This window comes from Perca flavescens, chromosome 12 (genome assembly GCF_004354835.1).
Source record: "Perca flavescens isolate YP-PL-M2 chromosome 12, PFLA_1.0, whole genome shotgun sequence".
Classification (NCBI taxonomy): Eukaryota; Metazoa; Chordata; class Actinopteri; order Perciformes; family Percidae; genus Perca; species Perca flavescens.
In genome coordinates this window covers 5,040,429-5,046,428 of record NC_041342.1, presented here as the reverse complement: position 1 = coordinate 5,046,428, position 6,000 = coordinate 5,040,429, and positions in this window count along the sequence as shown.

Here is a 6,000-nt window from a genome sequence, read left to right as displayed (position 1 = left end):
AGGACAAAAGACAAAAGCAGGAAGAAGGTAAAACATAGCTCACCAAATGACCAAATAAGTTGCAACATCCTTAACAAACGCTATAAATAATGCAAGCATTCACCGGAATTGCTGCTCACTTCTATAATGTGTACTTTGTGACACTCTGTCAACTTTTGTGGACTCAGATTTATCATTAACTTTGCAAATCTGCGAACAAAAAAATCTCTTGCGACGAGTGTGGAAGTCTTTAGCTCCTCGTGCACAATGGGCGCAGAAGAGAGAAGAATTCTGGCTTTTCTCCCCCCTCTCTGCTGAGAGGCAAGTTTATTTTTATCCACAGAGGAAACCTCCAACCCTGTATTTACCAGGGGTGGGGTCACACCAGGCAGAGTGCAAGCCAGCATCAAATCCCACAATACAGTGCAGACAGAGAGCCTCTCTGTAGTGCTGAGTGCAGTGTGATATGTTTACTGTATGACCACTTCTGAGGGATCGCAGTAACTCTATAGGAAGTGTGGTTTCTATGTATATCGGGGCATTGCATCGGTATGTATGGATCTTTACAGAATATAGTATCAGCATTCAGTTGAGATATATACTGTAGCACATGCTACCAAGACCACAGCTCTGTTGTTTTAAGCATACCCCCATCTATAATAACCCACAGTATAATGCACCAACTATGGGATTGTATAAAATTATTTTACAGATTTCTTTTGGCTTAAAGGACAGTAGTTTGACTTTTCTGGGAGAGCAATGGATTGGTTTATGTTTTATTTTAGCCTAGCCTAGCCTAGTTATTTACTGTACATATTAACTATATCAAAGGGTATAGCAATCAGGGCATGGGACTGTATTGGTTAAATGACCAGGGATGGGGTTCAATAGGGTTTTATAAAATCTGAATCCAGTTATTAATCCGTTTATCAAATTCAAATCCATTTGAATGCCTTATCAAATCTTTTTAGGTAGTTGAATTGGTGGATAATTAATATATCTCTTAGTTAAAACAATAATATGTTTTTATTTCACTCAGTATCATATCTAAACCATGGAATGTCTTCTGTGCTGAAAGGGAGAGGAGCTTTCACCACATATTTTGTCACTGCTCTGTGACATTCGCTCACGCTGTCCTGACTCATGTTTCCTTTTGCTGCGAGGGAAAACAGCATTCCCTCCTTGCTGGGGGGGCTGTGCTACAGCAGCAGAAGCCATAGAAGCAAAAGTAAAAACATCACAGTCGAAATAATATTACATCTAAATATCAACTGGGCTCACTATCTCATCTCACCATGGATCCCACAGTAGCCCAAAATACACAACAAACTAAATGCATTGCTGATTTTTCTGCATGTATGATGCACTTAAGGTTACCTGAACGCAAGGTCGCAGAGTGTGGCTGGAATATTCCAAAATATTCAACATTTTGTGATGTCTGCCATATATTTAACAATTTAAAATTTCACTTCTAATCTGTACATTGGCTATGTTATAAAGACGTTTAGGTTTTAATTGGGGTAAACTATTAAGCAAGTTGTACCAATTCATTACTGTTCAGTACTGTCTTTTTAGGTATTGGGGAGAAAGATGTTGCCGTTTTTTAAGTTAAGGAAAGGGTGCAAAGAAAAAAAAAAGTGAAACGTAACATTCACACCCCTCACCACCCCAGTAATTTTCGTACGGTCCCTAACTAGCCATGATATGCACATGAATATTCTTCTAAACACTTGCACACCATATATGCCCCAGTATACCCCCTCTAACACATACACACATGCAAGCAAATGCACACATAATCTGCCCCTAACATGAAAGCACTGGAACAAACCCGCACACATTCACACAGCCTTAGGATCATCCTCAGTCAGTTACATAACGGACTGCCAAACGTCCATCTTTATTGAGGTCAGTTCTTTTAACGAGAAACACGCTCTCCCAGCAGCTGTGTTAGTCAGCCTGGCGGTAAATTTGCCTCACCTTCAGGCAAAACTATATAGTAAGAGGCTCTGTCAGTTCAGCAAATCGTGACTTTAAACCATTTCGGTTATGGTGTTTGGAGCAAATGCATTCTGACCTCTGCTAGTTTTTGCAGTTGAAATATTAAGTTGTTTCAACAAACACATGCAACTTTACATGGTTTACAAACTAAAATGCACAGATGTGTGTGTCTCTGTGTGTGTTTGTGTGCGTGGTTTCTGGCCGTGGGAGACAGCCCTGATGGGGGCCACAGAGGGGTCACATATAAGAGGCTTTAGGGCAGACAAGTGAAAAGGAGGCCCTTTCTTGGACAGAGACTACGGATTAGGATGAAAGACGTATGAGTGGGGGATGCTCTCTCTTTTTTATCTGTCTCTCATGCTTGCTGCATCTCTCTCTCTCTCTCTCTCTCTCACACATTCTGTGTGATATCTATTCAAAAAATGAGCAAGAAATAAAGAAGAAGGTACAAAGACAGACACATTGGAAGATGCAGACAGGGAGATACAAAGCCACATAGATAAGATAGTGAGTTAGGGCCAGAGCAAAATTCAAATTGAGATCCTGACAGATCGATAGCGTCTTTAGAATTCAGTTTGTGAGATGGGCGAGAGAGGCCATGCAACGCGCTGCTCTTTTCCCAGCCACTTGATTCGTCACACATGCTAAGAGAATTTAACACACTTGCTTCTGGCAGGCAAATATATGCTCCACACACATGTACATGTGAAGACATACACCGATACAAGGCCATGCACTCATTCAATCGAGCATCCACGCCCACAGTTTGGCCTCTATTGAAACACTGAATGAAACCCCTGCACTACAGCCACGACTGCACTAAGTAGAGAATATTTTTGCTGCATTCTCTGCAATTTTGTTACAAAGCAGCATACAGCTATAAAATCTTACGCAACAGTGCTTTTTTTTTCAGATTATGTTATATATGGATGGTTGCAGCTTTAGGTTGCCTACATACATTGAGGCATAGTCAGGCCATGTGTGTGCTGTGTATCAAAGCAGAAATAACCCTGGCTATCACACACTGAGGCTAGTTTATGTTGTTGACAAAGCGGGCCAACAGATCTGAATTAATGTGACAGTTAACTAGCATTAATTCAGGAGCAAAGGTAAATGAAGCGGGCCTGCGGACACGACAGGGGTGTGCGTTGGGGATGGGAAGACGTGTGTACTGTACCACACTGCACCATGCTTGGGTGAGCATGTAGGCCATGCCAACAACAATGCATAATACAGCCTCTGGTGATGGGGGATGGACACACACACACACAGACATGCACTCGCACAAACACACACACAAAGTCGCACGCATGCACAGACATTGACTGCGATGGGGCATGGAGCAGTTTATGCTTATATCAAGAACAAGCCTTTGATCAGTGTGACAGGAAGGGCACTCGCCCCAAAGGAATTAGCTAACTCTTGCCTTGCAAAAGCACATCCCACAATTAATCATAGCATGTTTGCATTTACAACAGAGAAGAGAGAATGTCTGATATTTAACTTCATTAATATGCTAAATGTATGAATATGATTTGTTCCAGTTCAACGTCCAGAGTAACATGTCCAAGAGTGGCATGATAACCAAAAAAAAGAAGAATGTGCAGAAATTCAGGTTGCGTGTATAATCCTCTCAGTTTAATAGGTTGTTAAGCTGCACAAGCAATTTACATATGGCTTTTAAATATGCACAACCACCAGTTTTATTTTTTCCTGTAAAAATATTAAAAAATGTAACTCCGAACATGAGAACTGTGTAACATTTTGTCTATTTCTGCCTCTGGAGTCTGGCGTTACAGTGCTTTATCACGGATGCAATTGGAATGAATGTTTGGTGGCACCTGGAAGTTGCTCAACATCATTTCTGATCCATCATCTTCACTCCAGTTCACATTCTGCCTGAAATTATTCAAGGTATTATGTTTAATATTTGCTTATTATTGTATATTTAATTTATTTCCTAAAGGAATAACTTTACTTTTTGGAAATAGGTCTATTCAATTTCTTGCTGAAAGTTAGATGACAAGATTGATACCACTCTAATATTCGCACGTTAAATATAAGGCTACAGCTCGCAGCTGGATAGCGTAGCTTAGCATAAAGACTGGCAACAGGGGGAAACACCTAGCCTGGATCAGTAGTCTGGGGCATAACCTCCCAAAAAACACAACTTTTAATTTTTACCCTATAGTTTTAATGCAAATTTAACAAAAGAACATGTAATTATTATAATTAGTGATCTTTAGAGGTGCTGGTAGTTTTTGTTTTACCAGAGCCAGGCTACCTGTTTCCCCCTGTTAATCAGTGGTCTGAGTTGTTCAAATTGTAAAGTCCTTTAATACGAATCTGTGATTCTGGGCTTTATAGGTAACATTGACTTGCTTTTTGTTAGGTGTAATTTGGATCTTATTAGCCAGTGAGAAAGGTTGCTAAAGGTTTTTTAAAGCCGTCCGCTGTTCATAGATTTGTAAAGAAGAGGAGGAAGAAGTGACAGAACAAGAGCATAGAGCAGGAGAGGAGAGGAATTAAAACCAGCATTGTATCAGAAATTAACAGAACAAAAAGAATAAATGGACCAAATCTGGCTGCACTTGCGGTTAGAATAGCTGCCCGTCCAAAAGCCCGTGCCCAACCTCCCATCTCATTTTTGTCCGTCTCCAAACCCTGCGGATGCTCCACTTGTATAGCAGATGAACATAACCAAAGGATGTGAGGCATGAAAGCAATGGGAAATTCATTACATATTCCTACCCCCCTCCGTTCCCCATAATCACCACAATTAGCAGACATCTGCAGTGACTCCAAAGCTGGGAGTGTATTCAGGCAATCAGAGCAGCTTCACCAACAGCACTGACTGCAGCCCCCTCTGTGATGGGCCTCATCCTGAAGGGAAGCATTCCATTAGAAACTCAGTGATTAATTGAGACGGAGAATTTGTTGCTGGCATCGAGCAGGAATGAAACCCGACAGGAGGCATTCATGATGGCAAAGTTGAACGTGGGGTTGGTGGAGGTGGTCCGGAGTTGCCAGGGACTGTGCCATACTGTTGATGATGTGAGATAAGGCGCTCACACTGTGGTTTTGCAATTAGCAGTTACCAGACAACAGCTATATGAAGGTTTTCTGACCCATCAAATAAACAAACCCTGTGTGTGTCTAATGATTACCCAGATTTTATAGCTATACTTACATTTGGAGGCAAAAAAAAGTGATAGTGGTGATTGCTAATGCTAATATCCCCTGTTCTCTTTTGGAAAAACACTCGATATCTGGATTCCCAAATTACCCAAAGCACTATAGCCCTTTACGGTTGACATATGCACATTATAATTATAATTATCTAAATATACAGCATGTAAGATTTAACTGCTGAAACTTTAAAGGAATAGTTTGACATAATTTTATTTGCTTTCTTGCTGAGCGTTAGATGAGAAGATTGATACCCCTCTCATGTCTGTAGGATAATTCTCAGAAATGTTGAGTGGCCTACTGTACAGTATGTGCTCCATCTGTAGAGGATGACAGCATGTTAGACAGCTCATTACTGAAGCAGTTGGAGATGTCACTCTTACTAGGCACAGTATGGGACAGCCATGGTTTTAAGCCTCAGTGTAATACGTTGGTAATGGTAATCAACAGTAGCACATCGGACACTTTCCATTTGTGTGCGGTCCATGGCTGCATGTACTACACACACACACACACACACACACACATGCACATCAGTCTAGCTTACACAGGCACAGCTGCATATGGGCCTTGATGAGAAAAGAAAGAAATATCAACTTATTATGAGCTAAGCAAACAGACATGTTTGCAGATTGATGAAAACTCACTTTGGAGTTTTATGATTGATTTTGAGAAGATTTGGCAACTCTTGACTCGATTGTTGCTTTAAAGATATCATCAAATGATCGAAAGCGAGTGTAATGGGAACAAAAGCGGGAAAACATGGTGAGTTGCATTTCATTATTGTGTGGCTTTTGTGATGAAACTCTTGAAATGCTTTCTGCAACATGC